General features: G+C 43.3%; 1 long non-coding RNA gene across 1 annotated transcript; it reads left to right on the top strand.

The window, feature by feature from the left end:
* Nucleotides 1-1901: 1901 nt before the first annotated feature.
* LOC139580790 (uncharacterized) lies at nucleotides 1902-15897 on the top strand. The gene is made up of 2 exons (XR_011676100.1): nucleotides 1902-2681; nucleotides 15601-15897. It is a non-coding gene; the product is annotated as an uncharacterized lncRNA (long non-coding RNA).
* The last annotated feature ends 8313 nt before the right edge of the window (nucleotides 15898-24210 follow it).

The raw sequence follows: 24210 nt of genomic DNA on the forward strand, positions 1-24210 counted from the left end.
AACATATTGTACAAATTTGCTAACATGTGTTGCTAACATGTGTATAAAATCAAGCACACAGCCATGCAATCTCCATAGACAAACATTGGCAGGAGAATGGCCTGACTGAAGAGCTCAGTGACTTTCAACGTTATACCGTCATAGGATGCCACCTTTCCAACAAGTCAGTTTGTCAAAATTTCTGCCCTGCTAGAGCTGCCCTGGTCAACTGTAAGTGCTGTTATTGTGAAGTGGAAACATCTAGAAGTAACAACGGCTCAGCCGCGAAGTGTTCGGCCACACAAGCTCACAGAACGGGACCACCGATTGCTGAAGTGCGTAGAGAGTAAAAATCATCTGTCCTCGGTTGCAACACTCACTACCAAGTTCCGAACTGCCTCTGGAAGCAACGTCAGCACAATAACTATTCCTTGGGGGCTTCATGAAATGGGTTTCCATGGCCGATCAGACGCACACAAGCCTAAGATCACCATACGCAATGCCAAGAGCCGGCTGGAGGGGTGTAAAGCTCACAGCCATTGGACTGGAGCAGTGGAAATGCGTTCTCTTGAGTGATGAATCATGCTTCACCATCTGGCAGTCTGACGGACTAATCTGGGTTTGGCAGATGCCAGGTGAACACTACCTGCTGGAATACATAGTGCCAACTGAAAAGTTTAGTGGAGGAGGAATAATGATCTGAGGTTGTTTTTCATGGTTCGGGCTAGACCCAGTGAAGGGGAATCTTAACGCTACAGCATACAATGACATTCTAGACGATTCTGTGCTTCTAACTTTGTGGCAACAGTTTGGGGAAGGTCCTTTCCTGTTTCAGCATGACAATGCCCCCATGCACAAAGTGAGGTCCATTGAGAAATGGTTTGTCGAGATCGGTGTGGAAGAACTTGACTGGTCTGCACAGCCCTGACCTCAACTCGACCGAACACCTTTGCGATGAATTGGAACGCTGACTGCGAGCCAGGCCTAATCGCCCAATATAAGAACCCAACCTCACTAATGCTCTTGTGGCTGCACAGCAATGTTCCAACATCTAGTGGAAAGCCTTGCCAGAAGAGTGGAGGCTGTAATAGCAGCAAAGGGGAAGGGGGGGAAACTCCATATTAATGCCCATGATTTTGGAATGAGATGTTTAACGAGCAGGTGTCCACATACTTTTGGTCATGGAGTGTATCATACTAAATGGGGTGTCTCAAATTAACGCAAAGAATAATATGAAATGCTCTGAGGCCACGTTGCATAAAGGGGTGTTTCGCTATTGATGGTCGGGATGGTCGGGAACGGCTCAGGCTGAATAGTTTTGGGTTGGTGTGGCCAGAAACTGGTGTCTTTGATGGGCGTCACAGAACATGTTTTGGGAGCAACTGCTCTATAGTTTCTTCTAAATTGGTGCTTGATGGTTCTCTCCAGAGAAATCTAGCCACTGCAGTAGTAGTACGGCTCTCCAGGAGGGTTGGTCAACCTTGCTTTTACCAATTAAAACAAGCAATCGTAGCATTTAAAACATGAGAATCATATTCAACCTTTGATCAACCCACCCACCAAATACTGCCTGTGTGATGATAGCCTACAATGTGACTCTATGCTCTTGTTCAACATACTGTATGTCTGTTAATCTCAAAACAAAAAGAAGCTGCAAGATAGATATTACTCCCAAAGCCAGCATGGGTTTCTGAGACAATTCTCAGGTTACAACCAACATAAACACTTGAAGTGTGACATGACCTGGGTGGGTGTGGAGGAATGCTAAAAATCCAGCGCATTTTGGAACACATCGTATTTGTGTATTTATTTGTTTGTTTCATTACTCGCTGTTTTTACAAATGACACTGATCTAACATCAGTTTTGCGTTTCTCTCACAAATGATAAAGGCTATAAATGTGGTGTTCTGTAAAGTGGTCCCAGATCTGTGCATAAGGGAAACTTAACCTGAGCGGTATCTGAGTGGTATACCAAGGATAGGGGATGGCCTTAAAAGCCTCTAGTTTACATTGACGTCACAGGAAGACGGCTCTCTGCGCGCACAGCTGTTCTCCACAGGTGATGGCGAGGGAATTAAAATGGTGCTTCAGGAAAAACAAGTTAAACTCTTCACTGAAGTCATTTGACCTCATCACAGCTTAGGCATGGCGCAAAACTGCCTGGGGAACTGTGCGCCGTTATTTTTCCTAGCCATCGCTTTTGACGTCGGCGGTTTGACATTGCTTTTAGTCGGTATTTTCGCGGATCTAAAGTTGGACGGTCATTTCTACGGTGATTTCCTCATCTACACGGGTACACTCATCATCTTCTTAAGTCTGGGTTGGTGGATTTTGTGGTACACGGGAAACATAAAGGTTTACTCCGAGGACTCTGAGAAAAGCACCCTGGAAAACTTTGCGCACTGGGCGACAAGGTTTTCGGAGCAGCTCTCGAAGAGCGGGATAAAAACTCTGGAAGCCGGGGAGAAGTGCATGGTGAATAGGAAGGAATCGGTCAACAGAACAGTGCCTGTTCACGCTCCATCACGAATTACGTGGGAACACAGCATCAGCGTGACAGGACACGACAATGGAGGATACGACCAAAGTTTTGACAACCCGCCGACGGAGAAAACGGTGGAGTTGGGGATTCTGAAGAACAGTGAAGTGTTATTGCAAAGCATCGTGGATAGCAAAGCAGAGAGGCTTCTCTGACAGAGCTGGTAGGTGTTTCTCAAAAGCAATAACAACTCATTTACCAGTGGCTCTATTTAGGTGAACATCCGCTATAGTTTTTGGCTCATTCTATTGTTAGATCAGATTTTCCCACCCGGCTCCATTTCCTCAACCTATAATCTCCTCCACGACATCTCAATCTGTTGTAGGTCATGCCTCAATTAGTGATTGACAAATATTGTCATAATATTTACTTTTATCACACTCATAATTTCTAACTAGCCAAAATCTGACGCAAACAGTAGACAATCTTCCCTATTGGATCATGTCAATTGTTTTGGGACTTTAAAGCTGTCAATTTGGCTCTGGGTGGAAACTCTATCCTCCCAATAGTCCAGCAGATAGGGGAAATCATTGTTCCATTGTACGATACAAGGATCGAACTTGGTACACTAATTCCAGATGCCTTGAGGAACATTTTAAAGATTGGAGGCAGTCTGGGATGCCTGCCTGTCAGTCAACCAGGGTGGACATTCTAATAAAATGGCTGCCAACCGGGTTTCCTTTCAGAAGAAAATAGGGTTAAGTCATTCCAAACAACATAAACATGACTAACATTATCTACCCACTAAATAAACCCCACAGATAATATAGATAATAATTCTGATCGTAAAGTACTATTGAGACCTTTTTAATAGAGGTTGTATTGAGGTCATTTTGACCCTAGTCCAGTGGCTACGTGGGGGAAAGATTTGTTAATATATAGACACATCCAATGTGTTTTAATCAAATCAACCATATGCATTGAGCTTGTCTGATGGTCTATGCACACTGTTTGATCAAATCATTCAGACATACATGAGTAGAGGGAGTCCGATTGCAATTGATTTGATTGTGCCGGGCCGGCTCAAACTTGTGGCACTGTGTTAAAAATAAAATGACAGCGAGTGACTGTGTGACTAGCATCCGTTGGCTCTCTCTCCTCTCTGCTGCAGCGGCCACTACAGAACATCAACAGTGTTTATTGCGCCGTCCCTGTTGCTGAAGCTGCAGCATAATTACAGCCATTTCTGACTGAAAAGTTCTGTTACCGATATCCCTCATTTTGTTTAGGAAATTCTTCAAAGTAGCCACCCTTTGGCCTTCTCTCAACCACCTTCATGAGGTAGTCACCTGGCACCATCCCTACGGTGAAGCATGTTGGTGGCAGCATCATGCTGTAGGGTTGTTTTTCATCGGGAGGGACTGGGAGTCAGGATCAAGGGGAAAATGTATGTAAATGGGATACTTCCGTTATTTTATGTTGAATACATTTGCAAACATTTCCAAAAACCTGTTTTTGCTTTGTCATTATGGGGTATTGTGTGTAGATTGATGAGTGGAAAAAACAATCAATTTTATAATAAGGCTGTAACATAACACTTTGGGGAAAGTCAAGGGGTCTTTCCAAATGTAAGATAATAAAAATGAGGATGTATGTTCAGGAATCAGTAATTTTGGTAGATTTTTCACAATTTTTCTACAAAATATTTAAAGGATACATACAGTATCCAGGCTGTACTGGCCCATTTATATTGTGTTCTCCAGACCACCTCAAACATGTTTGGGCTGTATGTACCAATTATTTATGGAGATAAGTCCAAGTGAATCTAGTCCAATATGGACCCATGCAGCTGGTCGGTGGCCATATTGGAAATGACTTCCAGTGGGGGTAATGGGCAAAATAAATATAAATATATACATATCCAGAACTACTTATTTAGATATGCCCCAGCTGTGTGAAATGTGGTTGCTCTATCACAAAGTCCACAATTGTTCCCATAGCCACTGGAATATGTGACCTCAATATGACCCCCATGAATGTCTTGAGTATTTAATGATCAGAATGATTGTCTATATCTGCGGGATTTATTTAGTGGGTGGATAACATCACAAAGTCATGTTTACATTTGTTTGATATGATTTGACCTTATTTCCTTCTAACAGGAAATCTTTTTTTTTTTTTTAAACCTCCCGGTTTGGACTGGATGTGTCAATGTGTAGTTCATGTATGCATAATATGAGCAGAATTACGGTCTCATTTCAGAGCGGGAGCAATGCAGAGCAAGCGCAATCAATCAAATGTATTTCTAAAGCCCTTACATCAGCTGATGTCACAAAGTGCTGTACAGAAACCCAGCCTAAAACCCCAAACAGCAAGCAATGCAGGTGTAGAAGCACGGCTTAGGTGCACATACAGTATGTGACGTAGTACGCCATTTTCGGGGACCACCATTGGCTCATGAGCGCTACTTTCAGAACTACTGGCTAAAAGTATACAAATGTACCAGGGAATCTCTTTTAATGGAAATGTTCTTTCTTGCCTTGAAGGGATTATGAAACCTCATTATGCCACATTTTAATGATCAGTAGGGAAAGCCTATAGTGGGTATGAGGTTAATTAACCCTGCTACAACATCATTGTCAACAACACTGACCCATTTCTGCTGTCTCCCACTCCAATAGTGTACAGATGCATGTTTCCATGAAGCAGTTCATATGACAACAATCTTCTCTTTTCGAGAAGACTATGAAACGTCACATCTAATTGATGCAATACAACAACTAGTGTAAAGTCCAGTCCTTTAGAATAGATGCCCCTCACAGAACCCTCCATCATGCCCCAGGCCCTGATTGCACACTTCACTTTGCTAAGGAATGTAATAATGAATTATCTTTCTATACTGGCTGCTACAATATAAAGAGCTTCAGTGGCCTTTGGCCATTCCTATTCGCTTCACAACCTCACATTTGATAGGCTTTTTTTACCTGGTAGTTTAAAGCAGTGCTTCTAACAGGGATGGCGGGTGGGTCAGGTTTCAGTCTACTCTAGACACTCTTGGGGCGCAGCCTGCAATGCGTCTTAATGGGCTTCAGAGCACCAGCAGCAGTGCTTATTGATTATATTGGATGGAGTTGGGTAGTCCTTAAATCACCTCTACTCTCTACATCAAATCAAATTTTATTTGTCACATGCGCCGACTACAACAGGTGTAGTAGACCTTACAGTGAAATGTTTATTTTACAAGCCTTTAACCAACAGTGTAGTTTGTAGAAAATGCCCCCCAAAAAGAGAAGAATAACTAAATGAAAGAGCAGCAGTAAATAACAATAGCGGTGCTATATATGGGGGTACAGAGTCAATGTTACGGGGGCACTGGTGTCGGGGGTAATTTAGGTAATGTGCACATGTAAGTGACTGCATAGATAATAACAGGGAGTAGCAGCAATGTTCCAGAGGGGGGGCAATGCAAATAATCTTGGTAGCCATTTTGATTAGCTGTTCAGGAGTCTTATGGCTTGGGGGTAGAAGCGGTTTAGGAGCCTCATGGACCTAGACTTGGTGCTCCGGTACCGCTTGCCGTGTGGTAGCAGGGCGAACAGTCTATGACTGGGGTGGCTGGAGTCCTTGACAATTTTTAGGGCCTTCCTCTGACACCGCCCGGTATAGAGGTCCTGGATGGCAGGAAGCTTGGCCCCGGTGATGTACTGGGCCGTACGCACTACCCTCTGTAGTGCCCTGCGGTCGGGGGCCGAGCAGTTGCCATACCAGGCAGTGATGCAACCCGTCAGGATTCTCTCGATGGTGCAGCTGTAAAACCTTTTGAGGATCTGAGGACCCATGCCAAACCATTTCAGTCTCCTGGGGGGAATAGGTTTTGTTGTGCCGTCTTCACAACTTTCTTGGTGTGCTTGGACCATGTTAGTTTGTTGGTGACGTGGACGCCAAGGAACTTGAAGCTCTCAACCTGCTCCACTACAGCCCCGTCAATGAGAATGGGGGTGTGCTCGGTCCTCATTTTCCTGTAGTCCACAATCAGCTCCTTAGTCTTGATCACGTTGAGGGAGAGGTTGTTGTCCTGGCACCACACGGTCAGGTCTCTGACCTCCCTATAGGCTGTCTCATCGTTGTCGGTGATCAGGCCTACCACTGTTGTGTAATCAGCAAACTTATTGATGCCATTTGAGTCATGCCTGGCCGTGCAGTCATGAGTGAACCGGGAGTACAGGAGGGGGCTGAGCATGCACCCCTGAGGGGCCCCCGTGTTGAGGATCAGCGTGGCGGATGTGTTGTTACCTACCCTTACCACCTGGAGGCGGCCCGTCAGGAAGTCCAGGATCCAGTTGCAGAGGGAGGTGTTTAGTCTGAGCTGTAGTTAATGAATAGCATTCTCACATAGGTGTTCCTTTTGTCCAGGTGGGAAAGGGCAGTGTGGAGTGCAATAGAGATTGCGTCATCTGCAGATCTTTTGGTGCAGTATGCAAATTGGAGTGGGTCTAGGGTTTCTGGGATAATGGTGTTAATGTGAGCCATGACCAGCCTTTTAAAGCATTTCATGGCTACAGATGTGAGTCCTACGGGTCGGTAGTCATTTAGGCAGATTACCTTAGTGTTTTTGGGCACAGGGACTATGGTGGTCTGCTTGAAACATGTTGGTATTACAGACTCAGACAGGGAGAGGTTAAAAATGTCAGTGAAAGACACTTGCCAGTTGGTCAGCGCACGCTCGGAGTACACATCCTGGTAACCGTCTGACCCTGCGGCCTTGTGAATGTTGACCTGTTTGAAGGTCTTACTCACATCGGCTGCGGAGATTGTGGTCACACAGTCGTCCGGATCAGCTGATGCTCTCATGCATGTTTCAGTGTTACTTGCCTCGAATCGAGCATAGAAGTTATTTTGCTCATCTGGTAGGCTTGTGTCACTGGGCAGCTCTTGGCTGTGCATCCCTTTTGTAGTCTAATAGTTTGCAAGCCCTGCCACATGACAAGCGTCGGAGCCGGTGTAGTACGATTCGATCTTGGTCCTGTATTAACGCTTTGCCTGTTTGATGGTTCCTCGGAGAGCATAGTGGGATTTCTTATAAGCTCCTTGAAAGCGGCAGCTCTACCCTTTAGCTCAGTGCGAATGTTGCCTGTAATCCACGGCTTCTGGTTGGGGTATGTACGTACAGTCACTGTGGGGACGACGTCCTCGACGCACTTATTGATAAAGCCAGTGACTGATGTGGTGTACTCAATGCCATCGGAAGAACCCCGTAACATATTCCAGTCTGTGCTAGCAACACAGTCCTGTAGTTTAGTATCTGCTTCATCTGACCACTTTTTTTTTATAGACCGAGTCACTGGTGCTTCCTGCTTTACTTTTTGCTTGTAAGCAGGAATCAGGAGGATAGAATTATGGTCAGATTTGCCAAGTGGAGGGCGAGGGAGAGCTTTGTATGCGTCTCTGTGTGTGGATGGCACATTTAACATGTTGATAGAAATTGTGTAAAAACTGATTTAAGTATCCCTGCATTAAAGTCCCCGGCCACTGAGCGTTTTCCTGTTTGCTTATGGCGTTATACAGCTCATTGAGCGCGGTTTTAGTGCCAGCATCGGTCTGTGATGGTACGTAGACGGCTACAAAAAATACAGATAAACTCTCTAGGTAGATAGTGTGGTCTACAGCTTATCATGAGATACTCTACCTCAAGCAAACAAAACCTCGAGACTTCCTTAGATATAGTGCACCAGCTGTTGTTCACATATATGCATAGACCCCCGCCCCGTGTCTTACCAGAGGCTGCTGTTCTGTCCTGCCGATGGAGTGTATAACCCTCCAGCTGTATGTTCTTAATGTCGTCGTTCAGCCATCACTCTGTGAAACATAAGATTTTACAGTTTTTTTTTTTTATGTCCCGTTGGTAGGATATATGTGCTTTCAGCTCGTCCCATTTCTTTTCCAGCGATTGAAAATTAGCTAGCAGGACGGAAGGTAAGGGCAGATTAGCCACTCGCCGCCTGATCTTCACAAGGCACCCTGATCTTTTTCCGCAAAATCTCTGTTTCCTTCTCCAGCGAATCATGGGGATCTGGGCCTGGTCCGGGGTCTGTATTATATCCTTCCCGTCCGACTCATTGAAGGAGAACTCTTCGTCCAGTTTGAGGTGAGCAATCACAGTTCTGATGTCCAGAAGCTCTTTTCGGTCATAAGAGACGGTAGCAGCAACATTATTAACAAAACAAGTTACGAACAGCGGGAAAAAACGAACAAAATAGCATGGTTGGTTAAGAGCCGATAAGACGATAAGACTTCCCCTCCGGTACCATCGTAGTACATTCACCCTACACGATGCAGATTATATGGTATAACTCCTTAAAATGGTTGTAGGAGTTGTCTAATAGGGGATTGATTTTAGAATAAAAGCGACAATAAACCATAGGACTTTTTGAGATGGATTCAGAAGTTTATCGTCATCTTTCTGGGCAATTCAACTGTATTGCACTGAACAGACAACAGAGAAAACATTCATGTGAGAAGTCGTACTCTCATACAGGCCATGAACTGGTCACATGATTCCTTACAAATGACAATTGTTCATATAAACTTTAAGGATATGAACATTAACGCCTAGTCGATGTCTGTGCTCACACTGAAATCGAATTTGCATAATAAAAAATCCCAATAAAAATGTGTCTGTTTTTAAGCTAGAGATACAGTATCGGCGTCTCAATCCACCACGTCCACCATCTGTGGTGGAAGGTGGCCGAGCTACAGGGGTGTTTGTCAGACCAGGAGACATCCCGAAAATCGGTCTTCTCACACAAATGTTCTTGACACAAACCGGTGCCCCTGGCACCTACTACAATACCTTGTTCAAAGGCACTTCAATCTTTTGTCTTGCCCATTCACCCTCTGAATGGCACACATACACAATCTCAGGGTTTAAAAATCCTTCTTTAACATGTCTCCTCCCCTTCATCTGCACTGATTTGAAGTGGATTTAACAAGTGAAATCAATAAGGGATCCTAGCTTCCCCCTGGATTCACCTGGTCAGTCTGTCATGGAAAGAGCAGAGTTCTTAATGGTTTGTACACTCAGTGTACTGTATATGGAAGTAGTTTAGTGCCAAAAAAAGGGTTAAATATTAGTACAAAATTATAATGATTTCCTGATCTTATATTTCTCAGATATAGGACAGACACTTTTTAAGCTTCCTTTTGATACATTTTGACTGTTATTCCATATATTAACTTGTTATCCAATGTGTTTTAATGGCCTAATGGCACTAAGGCCAAATTCAATGTTTCATTAACTACTTTTTTTTACATAATTTTTTTGATACCTAAAGGTGTTCTAAAATTCCAAATCAAATGGCTAAATTATCTTTGGTATGATATATAAAACAAATTATACAATTATATATGTTACCCCCCCCCCCTCACCCCATCCCATTTAGACTTAAGGATTATCTGTTTTTCTCAATGTATACATTCCTCCAATGAACATTCAGGTCACCACCAAGGGACAACACGGCTATTGTACAAGCCACCTGTTGCACACCAATTATGACCAACAGTTTGACTGTTATTGATAATGTTTGGCAGCAAATGACGAACAAATATTGGCTGTGGATAACATAACAGCGCTGATATTTTAAACAAACAACATTTTCTCCGTGTACGTTCAGTGATTCCAGGCAGTATTGAGCAATAGAAACCAATTTTAGGTTTATGATTATGGAATGTTTGCCAATGGGCCTATTACTGCACAGTATGTCTCATTCATTGTCCTGCCAACAGTGTATGTATCCAGTGACGTTGGCTTGATTTTATTGAAATGTTCTCATGCAATCCTCCTAGCGGAACAGAGAGTCTAGGCCTGTTACCCTATCACTTTGAGGCACACTGCCATTCTATAGTGTTTAATATAGTAGCTTTAGGAAACCGGTCATGTAGGTGCATACGATCATTAATAAAACTAGTATACTTTGATTCTTGTGTCCATGACATCAACTCCCTCCTACCCACTGTTCTGGCCACCTACTCTAATATTGACACCATCACTCACGTAGGTTTTAACAAGCTTCGTTTTAGGCGAACTGAAGGACTACAAAACAATGTAAGATCCTCGCTAGCACAGGGAAGAGAATAATTATCTCTGGCCTCCTCCCGTGCTACAGAAGGGGTTCGGACAGTTTTGGCTAACTCGTTGCCCTGAATGAGTACCTAAAATAAACCTTTTAAACGGCAGGAATGTCTCCTTTTGTGACAACTTTGATTTGCTGTGTGAGCAACCAGCACTTTTTAAAAGAGGCTGGATTCACCCTGACCGCAGGGTTCCAGGATTATTTCCAGCAACATCAAACTGTTTTACAGACTGACAGACAGGGTCTGGCAGTGCTCCAGTTCTCCCTGTCAGAATAAGCAATAGAGAACATGAAAAGCATATCAACTCCTGTAGAAATGGCACTATGGTTATTGTGAGTAACCTAATTTATGTTCATTTAACTCCGCCTTCTAGTGAGTTTATACAAACCGCCATCTACCATTCTGTTAGATTGGAGACTGTCAGAAAACATGGTTGTAACGTTAATAATTTGGTTGTTATTCCATTGGTTACCTCGAGGCAGATGCCCCAGGGACAGAGTAGCCCACACTCATTGAATATGGCGCTTTTAAATGTTAAAGCAATCACTAGGAAAACCTTTCTCGTGAATTACCTCATTACTGAGCTCAAAGTTGATAGCTATATTTCCGTGAGAAACATGCAGTCATCAGACTGTAGTGCAGCTCTTTATAAAAGCCCCCCCCAGGACTACACCTTTTCATAATCTATCAGAAAAGGGGGTCTTTTAAGCATCATACTGTTTAAATGTCAGCCACCAGTGCTGGCCATAACCCTGTATAGGCCACCAAAGCACTGCCTCGCTTCCTTTACTGATTTCACTGTTGTCTATTGTCCTTGAGAACTATGATAAAATCATTGTTGGATAATTTTTATATTCATGTTGACAAAGTGACTGACACCAAGGCCATTGAATTGAATATTTTCCAACATGTTACTGGGCCCACCCATAACCGCGGCCATACTCTGCACCTGGTTATTACCAAGGGGCTTTCAACTGGGCCCCACCATAACAGCGGCCATACTCTGGACCTGGTTATTACCAAGGGGCTTTCAACTGGGCCCACCCATAACCGCGGCCATACTCTGGACCTGGTTATTACCAAGGGGCTTTCTACTGGGCCCACCCATAACCGCGGCCATACTCTGGACCTGGTTATTACCAAGGGGCTTTCTACTGGGCCCACCCATAACCGCGGCCATACTCTGGACCTGGTTATTACCAAGGGGCTTTCTACTGGGCCCACCCATAACCGCGGCCATACTCTGGACCTGGTTATTACCAAGGGGCTTTCTACTGGGCCCACCCATATCCGCGGCCATACTCTGGACCTGGTTATTACCAAGGGGCTTTCTATTGGCATATCCTCTCTTGTTGATGTTGCTTTATCTGATCAACACTGTGTATTTTTTACTACCTTGTTGCACAAGGTAATACTGAATGCATTATTAAAAAACACTATCTTACCTCTGAAGTTGCTACAGATTTTGTGTATGAACAATACTCCATCACCTATTCTACCTTCCTCTTGTGGTGATTTAGTTGATGTGTTTTAATAGCAAATTAAGGGCAACCATTGATGCCATAGCTCCAATAAAGTTGAAAAAGGCCACCTCAAAACGGAATGCCCCTTGGATGAGTGAGAACTAATCAATTAAAGGGAAATTGCTGAAAGGCAAAGCGGAAGTGGAGAAAGTCAAAGTTGCAGGTCCATTATGATACAGTGCATTGAGAAAGTATTCAGACCCCTTGACTTTTCCCCCCAAAGTGTTATGTTACAGCCTTATTCTAAAATGGATTAAAAAAATTCCGCTCATCAATCTACACACAATACCCCTAAATAACAAAGCAAAAACAGGTTTTTAGAAATATTTGCAAATGTATTACAAAATAAAAAACGGGAATATCACGTTATATAAGTATTCAGACCCTTTACTCAGTACTTTGTTGAAGCACCTTTGGCAGCGATTACAGCCTTGAATCTTATTGGTTATGACGCTACAAGCTTGGCACACCTGTATTTGGGGAGTTTCTCGCATTCTTCTCTGCAGATCCTCATAAGCTCTGTCAGGTTGAATGGGGAGAGTCGCTGCACAGATATCTTTAGGCCTCTTCACAGATGTTCGATCTGGTTCAAGTCCGGGCTCTGGCTGGGCCACTCAAGGACATTGAGACTTGTCCCGAAGCCTTGGCTGTGTGCTTAGGGTCGTTGTCCTATTGGAAGGTGAACCTTCGCCCCATTCTGAGGTCCTGAGCGCTCTGGAGCAGGTTTTCATCAAGGATCTCTCTGTACTTTGGTGCCTTTTGGTAAACTCCAAGCAAGCTATCATGTGCCTTTTACTGAGGTGTGGCTTCTGTCTGGCCACTCTAACATAAAGGCCTGATTGGTGGAGTGCTGCAGAGATGGTTGTCCTTCTATCTCCATAGAGGAACTCTGGAGCTCTATCAGTGACCATTGGGTTCTTGGTCACCTCCCTGACCAAGACCCTTCTCCCCTGATTGCTCAGTTTAGCCGGGCAGCCAGCTCTAGGAGAAGTCTTGGTGGTTCCAATCTTCATCCATTTAAGAATGATGGATGCCACTGTTCTTGGGGACCTTATATGCTGCAGAAATGTTTTGGTACCCTTCCCCAGATCTGTGCCTTGACCTCATGGCATGGTATAGACAGATTGTGTGTGTGTGCCTTTCCAAATCATGTCCAATCAATTGAATTTACCACAGGTGGACAAGTTGTAGAAACATCTCAAGGATGATCAATGAAAACAGGATGCACCTGAGCTCAATTTCGAGTCTCATAGCAAAGGGTCTGAATACTTATGTAAATAAGCTATTTCTGATTATTTTTAATACGTTTGCCAACATTTCTAAAAACCTGTTTTTTCTTTGTAATTATGGGGTATTGTGTGTAGATTGAGGTAAAAATGTATTTAATAAATTTTAAAATAAGGCTAACATAACAAAATGTGGAGAAGGGGTGTGAATACTTTCCGAATGCACTGTATTCTGAGAGAGGAACTTGGCATATATAAGAAGGCAATTAGAAATGCCAAACAGGCTTATTTTTATAACTTGATAACTTTTATACTATTAATCAGAATAATTTGAGAGTGCTCTTCTTGACCATTGATGGCCTGATAAATCCTACCCCCTCAAACATACAGTATGTGAACTTTCCTCCACATTTCAGGGGTAAGATACCCAGCCTAATGTTGGTTATCAGTCATGCAAGACCTGATGAGAAGTTAGATTTGTGTCCTAGCTTACCACGCAAAGTTAATATGGATTTATTTTCCCTGGTTGACACCGACATCCTCAGGAAAGTGATATCACAACTACCTGCCTTCTCGTTCCTATCCCTACCTTCTTCAAAACAGTTTTAATTGCATATCTGAAGAAGTGCAAGCTATTGTTAGTCCCTCCCTGTTCACAGGCACTTTCCCACTGCACTAAAAACTGTAATGGTGAAACCCCTTCTGAAGAAAAGTCATCTAGATTCTTCAGCTCTTGGCAATTTTCAGCCAATCTCCAACCTTCCATTAAGCAAAATTCTGGAGAAATTCGTTTTCAAACATCTAAAAAAATTTTTTTCAAGTGCCAACTGTATTTTGGAAAAATTCCAATCTGTTTTTTTTGTGCCCACCACTGCACAGAGACCTTGTGCCTTACTTAGTGGTAAATGATCTTCGATGCCAAACAGCTCTCTGTCCTTGTACTCTTAGATTTAAGTACTGCATTAGACACTGTTGACCATGAGATGTCCTTCTGGACAGACTGGAGAGGTGGGTTGGCCTCTCCAGTCCAGTTCTAAATTGGTTTAGGACCTATTTAACTGGTCAAGTTTTTTTTGTCACCCTTGGTGAACATAACTCAGAACCTATCACATGTGGCGTTCCACAAGGTTCGATGTTTGGGTCCGGTACCGGTCAGTACTGAACAAAAAATGTTACGCAACGAGTTCGAGTTGCAGTTCATATCAGGAAATCAGTTTCTAATCAGTTTCAATTTCTAATCGCACATTAGGAATGTGACCAAAATAGCTTATACCCACCTGAGGAACATTGCCAAGGTGCGGCTGTTTCTCTCTCAGGCAGATACAAAGACTCATCCATGCTTTTATTACAAGCAGGCTTGACTACTGTAATGCTTTCCTGTCTGGTCTACCCAGGAAAGCCATTGTTCTGCAAAACATACAGAATGCTGCAGCATGGGTAATGACCAAGACCAGACAGAGAGCACACATTACACTGGTTTTAAGGTCTCTGCACTGGCTGCCTGTTTTTCTTTTTAGAATTAATTTTAAGATTATTTTATTGGTTTATAAATTAATCCACGATTGTGCACCCCAACACATGTCAGACATACTTTTAAGTTATGTACCCAGTAGGTCCCTCAGGTCCTCTGGCACTGGTCTTTTAACTATCCCAAAGACTAGGACCAAGAGGCATGGAGGCAGCCTTTAGTTCTATGCCCCCAGCCTCTGGAATAGCCTGCCAGAGAATCTGAGGGGGGCCCAAACTGTGGGCATCTTTTTAGCTTTGCTTTTCCTTAGGGTGCTTTTTTTTACTCATTCAGTTTGTCATTATTTCATTTTTTTTCTTATGTATGTTGTGTAGTAAATATTTAAGTTTTTATTCTTTTTTTTTTTTTTTTTTCATGTGTAGCACATTGTGTTGCATTCCATGTCTGAAATGTGCTGTATAAATAAAGCTTGATTTGATGGTTTGCTGTGATTCTCTCTCTGCAAAAGACCAGATGAATCAAATCATGTGGTTTTCCTTGCTATAGCAGGCTCATAAAATACAAATGCCCTCCGCCCATGTGGTAGAACGTCGTGTTCTGGGGACTAAAACATTTGAATGAATAAAACGTTATTGTCTCAGAAGGGAAATTAGTTTGCAGCACATTGCATAACAACACAGGATGTTGTGGAAGTAACACAATACTAGGAAATAAAGAGAAGGTGTCAAACATTTTCTCACAGATGTTTTTGTCATCTTGGTGTTCTCATTCTCACTCATTTTTCCTCTGTTGCAGGTGATCTCGGATTCTCCAGTTTGAAAAACGTATGCCTACCCCAAGCGCTGCTTTTCAAATCCCAACCCGACTGAATACCTTTTTAGCCTATATGAACCAAAGACACTTTCAATAGAGAATACTATTTTTGTTCAGGAAGAGGCCGTCTGACACAATGTCCGGGCCCTGCACTGAGGATAGAAATGGCAGAATTTTACTTGTAATTAGCTAAATAACTACATTTTTTTTATGTCCTGAATTTTACATGGTTCATTTTGATGATATTTTCTTTAAATAAAGTTTCTTATTGTTTTCTAATGTCATATCTCTGAGTTGTTAATCAGACATCATTGACTGGATAGCTCACAGTTAGACATCTCCAACAACAAAAACATTATACTTCAAAATCCATGAGGGACATAAACAAATCTTCCAATGCTCAGATCCTATGATTTAAGAATGTATAGTGTATGTTTGTATCTGGTTAGGTAGGTAGTATTGATATGCTATCTGACTGTTCTGTTTGGGGTGTGTAAGAGCAGGTGTGTTGATAGCACTATGCTGGGCTGTCTGCCACTGGTTATACTGATAGATCCCTATATATATATATATATACACACACACAGATCGAGAGAATGTATCGTGTAGAACTATATTTTTTATCTGGAACATTCTGAACCTTGCGGAATACACACAGGCACAAGGGCTGCATCTCCATTCCATATTTAATTTTTTATTTAACCTTTAACTAGGCAAGTCAGCTAAGAATTTCTTATTTACAATGACGGCCTAGGAACAGTGGGTTAACTGCCTTGTTCAGGGGCAGAACGACAGATTTTTACCTTGTCAGTTTGGGGATTCGATCTAGCAACCTTTCGGTTACTGGCTTGTTACCTGTAAAAAAATATTAAAAAATAATAATAATAAAAAATGAACACTGTGTTAGTTTGCAAAGATGTTTCTCATGTCTATCAAACATGAATATTCCCCAACCTTTGAAGCCAACTGCAGGGCATGCGATAAGCGCCCAACCAACCCCTAGTGTTGGAATGTGGTATGTTTTATGAACTGGAAATGTGTCCAAAACCCCCACAACAGAGATGGAGGAAGAAGAAGAACATTGAACCTTTTTGTCATCATTAGTGAGACTAACGCACATTCCCCCTGGCAGCAGTCCCGCTATGGGAACTATGTGAGATGTGAAGTGTGATAGATCAAGCTCACTGGAATGTAGCCTACCCGGGCCTTTTTAAAACAACTCTTCCTTGCTTCCTCATTATTCAGTCAGATGCACTGTAGGGTAGATTACCTGAACAATGCAGAGAAAGTACAGGGATATATGTATGAGTAGTTATCCTCGTGTAAACATTGAAATAGTCTTGTTACAGTGAATGCAAGGGAAAATAGCTAGCAGCCATAGAATCATTAGAAGTGGTATTTACATAGTGGTAGGAGGAGGAGAAATACCTTCACGACAGACACTCTCTCCACCATGGGCTACACTCAGTACCTGGGCCGCTGCCTTCTCTTCTTCTTCATCGCCATCTTCCTGGATGTTGTGGGCCTCATCCTGTTCTTCCTGGGCATCTTTGCACCCTTCAGCTTCTGGGACTTTTTGGTCTTCTCTGGGCCCATCATCATCTTCCTCAGCCTGTTCTTCTGGATCTTCTGGTACGTAGGCAACCTGGAGGTTGCTGTGGATGACTTTCTGCCCAAGTGACTTACTTCTGGGGATTAGAGAGAGACGGTGGTGGGGGTGTGGACTGGTGATGAGATTCTAGCCAGTGGTGCAGATATGGACATGGAGTGAAAATGTAGTATTTACAACAGAGAACTTTTGAAGACAGAGGATCCACCCTGGACATCAATTACTCAATCTCTGCTAGAGCTAGGTGTGTTATTCTGACATTGTTGCTCCATAAAGAGAGAATTATAGATTTGCTAACAGTTTCCTTCTGCTCAGGTCTGTCTTATATATCATCTCGATAGGACTTCTTGGTTTAAATGAAGTCTACAATGTTGTCAAAAAGCTTAGTGTATAAACCTTTGTTTTGGAGTAAGTACTTCAATACTTTAATGTATTATGTTCTCTTTCACGTGATCATTCTTTGCTGGAACTGCAGTACTGAATAATGGATCATTAGGTGACATTTACACCGACTCAACAAGGTGAAGACTTTCACCTAAACGTGAGAGATTAGCTTGTGTTTTGGTTTCCTGGGACTCCTCGCTTTGTATAATGTCGATACGGTTTTGTTTTTGAGGCTGTGCATTTTGTTTGTTTATCAACTGTTAAAAAGATTACACTGAATGAAATTGTACAATTGCATTTGACTGTAGATAAATGTTTTATTTTAAATTTTTAAAGCACTTAATTTACATTTTTTAATTAGTTGTTCTTGTGATTATTCTATTGTTAAATCTGAGTGTTCAGTTACTCTGCCCAATATAAACCAACTGGGTATGTCCAGTTTGTCAGGAGGGTAGCAGGTAGTCTAGCAGTTAAGAGCGTTGGGCCAGTAACCAAAAGGTCGCTGGTTCCAATCTCTGAACCAATTAGGTGAAAAATGTGACAATGTGCCCTTGAGCAAGGCACGTAACCATAATTGAAAATCGCTCTGGATAAGAGCTTCTGCTAAATTACTGAAATGTAACGTTGCCTGGACTGGGGCAGTGAATGCTCCCTACAAGAATGGGTCTGTGTAATGGAAAAAAGGATGAATTGTTTCCTTATTACCTTTAAACAACTAAGGAGTTTCCCACCAAGAAAAGTCACAATGACAAGGAAGTTCTTCTGCCTTGGTCTGATCAAATATTTACTAGATTTTATGGACATAAATGTTGCTAGCCATGTATCAAAGTAAACCTTCCGTGTACGTGACACAACTGGTTTAGGGTGGCAAACACAGACACACCCATGTGCTGGGTGATAATCTCTCTCTGTACATGAACAATGGAGGCTGGAGAAATAACCATGATCACTGCCAACAACTCAGAGAAATTGTTTAAGATGACTAATAAAGGGGGAAATAATGTAGGCCTAGTTGTTTTTAGTTCAGTTTCCTTCAGCTATTTTATATGATTGAAAATGTTACTTTGGTGATATTAAGCAGAGCATTTCTAATCACCCACAATTTTTGGGGGCATTTGGGATTGTCATCTGAAAGAGAGAAGGAAAAAAACGACAAAAGTGGATGGATATTGATGGTAAATACCAATGGCCATGTTATAAAAAGTATTTAACTTCAGCCTAACAGTGTGCCAAAGACAACATACCTCTTATAATGGCCATAGGACACTTAGGCATTGTGTTAAGCTGAACCGCAATTTGTAAATGTGTCAGGCATGCATTACTAATTCATCTCTGGAGGCTAGTTACACAGAATCAAGGCTGCAGTTGACATGTCACTCAGGTGTTGAAATGCCCCTATTGTTCCCCGGGGGTTAAGTTTCCAGTTCACACCAAGCATGTGTTTACCGTCGAGTCTTTCCAATATCCGGTGCCAACAACCACTGAATAAAGTGCTAAACCACTGCAGCAAGAGAACTTAACACCGTGTTGCACGTCCGTGTTAACAAAGAGAGCTGGGATTCAGTTCTACCTGACTACAGACAGCCCACCACTCTGCCAACAGTTGACACTTCTGTGGCCCTCTGGTGTCCCCTGTGGTGACGCCATTTCATTGATCCATGCCAAAACCTCAGACCTTGCCAAGCACCTGGCTTATGCTTTACTGCATTATAAACACAAGTGATGGTTCTGAATAATATTAACAAATAAGAGGTTAATTATTCCACACTATAAAATACTTTGTTCAGTCTTTTTCCATGTCTGGCCCTCAGAGAAAGTAGACTTTAGTGACACCACATGCACTACTATATACACTAGATGGCAGTGTTGTCTCTAAAACAGACTGAAGTTGCTGCAATGTACAACATCTAGCTGCTTGCTTGCACCTGATGACCCCTCCACTTGCGCAGATCTGAAAGAGCATCAAATGTTCTGGTTTCACTCCTTTGTTTTCAAATCATTATAATTTTATAAACAGCACCTACTTTAGTAGACTATTGAGATGCATGCACCCCCAGGCTATCTAGTCTTGATCACAGCAGTGCAGAGATAATTATGGATGAATGTGAACAGTGAGCTGTCATTATTCATGAACAAGTACCCGTCTCTGCGCACACACCCATACACGTGTACAAATATTTTCAGTGACATAAAAAGGGCAAACTGACTCAACTCCACATCATGTTTATCTAGAGATTTCTAACGGTGAAATTCAAAAGAAGGTAGTCAGCTGGTTTTCCAAACTTGTACATTTAAATCATCAAGGAACCCACCAGGTACAACCCTAAATCCGTAAACATGGGCACCCTAATAGACATTATCCTGACCAACCTCCCCTCCAAATACACCTCTGCTGTCTTCAATCAAGATCTCAGCGATCACTGCCTCATTGCCTGTATCCGCCACGGGTCTGCGGTCAAACGACCACCCCTCATCACTGTCAAACGCTCCCTAAAACACTTCTGCGAGCAGGCCTTTCTAATCGACCTGGCCCGGGTACCCTGGAAGGATATTGACCTCATCCCGTCAGTTGAGGATGCCTGGTCATTCTTTAAATGTTACTTCCTCACCATATTAGACAAGCATGCTCCGTTCAAAAAATGCAGAACCAAGAACAGATATAGCCCTTGGTTCACTCCAGACCTGACTGCCCTCGACCAGCACAAAAACATCCTGTGGCGAACTGCAATAGCATCGAAGAGCCCCCGCGATATGCAACTGTTCAGGGAAGTCAGGAACCAATACACGCAGTCAGTCAGGAAAGCAAAGGCCAGCTTTTTCAAGCAGAAATTCGCATCCTGTAGCTCTAACTCCAAAAAGTTCTGGGATACTGTAAAGTCCATGGAGAACAAGAGCACCTCCTCCCAGCTGCCCACTGCACTGAGGCTAGGTAACACGGTCACCACCGATAAATCCGTGATAATCGAAGACTTCAACAAGCATTTCTCAATGGCTGGCCATGCCTTCTTCCTGGCGACTCCAACCTTGGCCAACAGCCCCGCCCCCCCCGCTGCTACTCGCCCAAGCCTCCCCAGCTTCTCCTTTACCCAAATCCAGATAGCAGATGTTCTGAAAGAGCTGGAAAACCTGGACCCATACAAATCAGCTGGGCTTGACAATCTGGACCCCCTATTTCTGAAACTGTCCGCCGCCATTGTCGCACCCCCTATTACCAGCCTGTTCAACCTCTCCTTCGTATCATCTGAGATCCCCAAGGATTGGAAAGCTGCCGCGGTCATCCCCCTCTTCAAAGGGGGAGACACCCTGGACCCAAACTGTTACAGACCTATATCCATCCTGCCCTGCCTATCTAAGGTCTTCGAAAGCCAAGTCAACAAACAGATCACTGACCATCTCGAATCCCACCGTACCTTCTCCGCTGTGCAATCCGGTTTCCGAGCCGGTCACGGATGCACCTCAGCCACGCTCAAGGTACTAAACGACATCATAACCGCCATCGATAAAAGACATTACTGTGCAGCCGTCTTCATCGACCTGGCCAAGGCTTTCGACTCTGTCAATCACCATATTCTTATCGGCAGACTCAGTAGCCTCGGTTTTTCTAATGACTGCCTTGCCTGGTTCACCAACTACTTTGCAGACAGAGTTCAGTGTGTCAAATCGGAGGGCATGTTGTCCGGTCCTCTGGCAGTCTCTATGGGGGTACCACAGGGTTCAATTCTCGGGCCGACTCTTTTCTCTGTATACATCAATGATGTTGCTCTTGCTGCGGGCGATTCCCTGATCCACCTCTACGCAGACGACACCATTCTATATACTTCCGGCCCTTCCTTGGACACTGTGCTATCTAACCTCCAAACGAGCTTCAATGCCATACAACACTCCTTCCGTGGCCTCCAACTGCTCTTAAACGCTAGTAAAACCAAATGCATGCTTTTCAACCGTTCGCTGCCTGCACCCGCACGCCCGACTAGCATCACCACCCTGGACGGTTCCGACCTAGAATATGTGGACATCTATAAGTACCTAGGTGTCTGGCTAGACTGCAAACTCTCCTTCCAGACTCATATCAAACATCTCCAATCCAAAATCAAATCAAGAATCGGCTTTCTATTCCGCAACAAAGCCTCCTTCACTCACGCCGCCAAACTTACCCTAGTAAAACTGACTATCCTGCCGATCCTCGACTTCGGCGATGTCATCTACAAAATAGCTTCCAACACTCTACTCAGCAAACTGGATGCAGTTTATCACAGTGCCATTCGTTTTGTTACTAAAGCACCTTATACGACCCACCACTGCGACCTGTATGCCCTAGTCGGCTGGCCCTCGCTACATGTTCGTCGTCAGACCCACTGGCTCCAGGTCATCTACAAGGCTATGCTAGGTAAAGTGCCGCCTTATCTCAGTTCACTGGTCACGATGGCTACACCCACCCGCAGCACGCGCTCCAGCAGGTGTATCTCACTGATCATCCCTAAAGCTAAAACCTCATTTGGACGCCTTTCCTTCCAGTTCTCTGCTGCCTGCGACTGGAACGAATTGCAAAAATCTCTGAAGTTGGAGACTTTTATCTCCCTCAACAACTTTAAAAATCTGCTATCCGAGCAGCTAACCGATCGCTGCAGCTGTACCTAGTCCATCTGTAAACTACCCACCCAATTTACCTACCTCACCCCCCATACTGCTTTTATTTATTTACTTTTCTGCTCTTTTGCACACCAGTACCAATATCTCTTCTTGCACATGATCATCTGATGATTTATCACTCCAGTGTTAATCTGCTAAATTGTAATTATTCGATTTATTGCCTACCTCATGCCTTTTGCACACATTGTATATAGATTCTCTTTTTTTCTACCATGTTATTGACTTGTTTATTGTTTACTCCATGTGTAACTCTGTGTTGTCTGTTCACACTGCTATGCTTTATCTTGGCCAGGTCGCAGTTGCAAATGAGAACTTGTTCTCAACTAGCCTACCTGGTTAAATAAAGGTGAAATAAATAAATAAACATTTCAGTAAAACGTTTAGAGACAGATTTGATCTTGAATGCAACGCCACTATGTGATGATGTCATCGATAAACGAAAGCGCATGCATGCCACATGGAATGTTCTCTATGCGCCACGCTTGTTCATAAAGAGTTAAGCACCAGGCATTCAACGATGACACCTTGTCAAGTCGGCCATTTACACGTCTTGTGAATTAATAGGCTAATAAATATGGACTATCGAAGCTAATTTCTAATATCCACACCTTTGTATTTGACCTCCATAACATTTCGAGTCGCCTGAAGCATTGTGGGTACTACGATTTGTAAACTAAAAGGCTGCTCGGCTGCATAGAAGACACGGCAGGATCGACTGTCGGCAGGATCGACTATTTGAATTTGAATCATGTGACCCAACAACAGAATAGCAAAAAGTACTACTAGAGGATGTCAATTCATTATGTTTAAAATGTCCAAGAAGAAATCATCCGTTCCAAGAAGGAGCACTTTGATCAGGACCTACCTCACCCCATATAACTTTACCAAACCCAAACTGGGAAAAACGGGGAAGGGTTGAGTTGTGTGTTCAAAATCCACCGCTGTCCATTAAATATGTCACTAGTCACTTCAAGCCACATCACGGCACACCCACTGAACGGAGTTCTACAGCTGCATCATTGAGAGTATCTTAACTGGCTGCATCACTGCTTGGTATGGCAACTGCTTGGCATCCGACCGCAAGGCGCTACAGAGGGTAGTGCGTGCGGCCCAGTACATCACTGGGGCCAAGCTTCCTGCCATCCAGGACCTCTATACCAGGCAGTGTCAGAGGAAGGCCCTAAAGATTGTCAAAGACTCCAGCCACCCAAGTCAGAAACTGTTCGCCCTGCTACCGCATGGCAAGCGGTACTGGAGCACCAAGTCTGAAACCAACAGGACCCTGAACAGCTTCTACCACCAAGCTATAAGACTGCTAAATAGTTAGTTAAATAGTTAACCAATAGGCTAGGCTGAAACACCTGCATTTTGGAGCTGACTTACCCAAGAAAACAAAACAGAGACCAAGTGTGTATGCAGCTTTGATTTTTATATATTTTTTACAAAGTTTAAAAAATATATGTTATTGTTTTGGGGTTTTTTAGCTAAAAAGATGGGGCTCTGCTCCCACCTGCCCTGAATGATGGGTCGCCACTGGGAAGTACAAAAGCCATTGATGGAGCACATGGTCTGAACAGACTAAGATTAAGATAGGAGTCACACCAGAGGAAATAGCTGTCACTCTGGGGGACATAATCCATTAATACACTATTAGAATTTCCTTTTACGGCTTATTTATCGTCAAATAACACTCATTGGTATGATACCTATTTATATTATTTAGCAATTTTCCAATAACCCTGGCTGACCTCACTCCGAGTGAGACGCAGTCGACCCGTCCTCCGATGGTAATTCTGTGCGGGGCATGGTGTCAGAGACATGTGTTTGTCAAACCTAGTCATTGGCTCCATAGTGTGGTATACTGCTTTACCAACTCTCAAACAGAACACCTCTTGCAGGGCGTCTCGGCTCCTGCAGCTTCAACTGGAGGTAGGTCGGAGCCGCCCACT

This window comes from Salvelinus alpinus, chromosome 7 (genome assembly GCF_045679555.1).
Source record: "Salvelinus alpinus chromosome 7, SLU_Salpinus.1, whole genome shotgun sequence".
Lineage (NCBI taxonomy): Eukaryota > Metazoa > Chordata > Actinopteri > Salmoniformes > Salmonidae > Salvelinus > Salvelinus alpinus.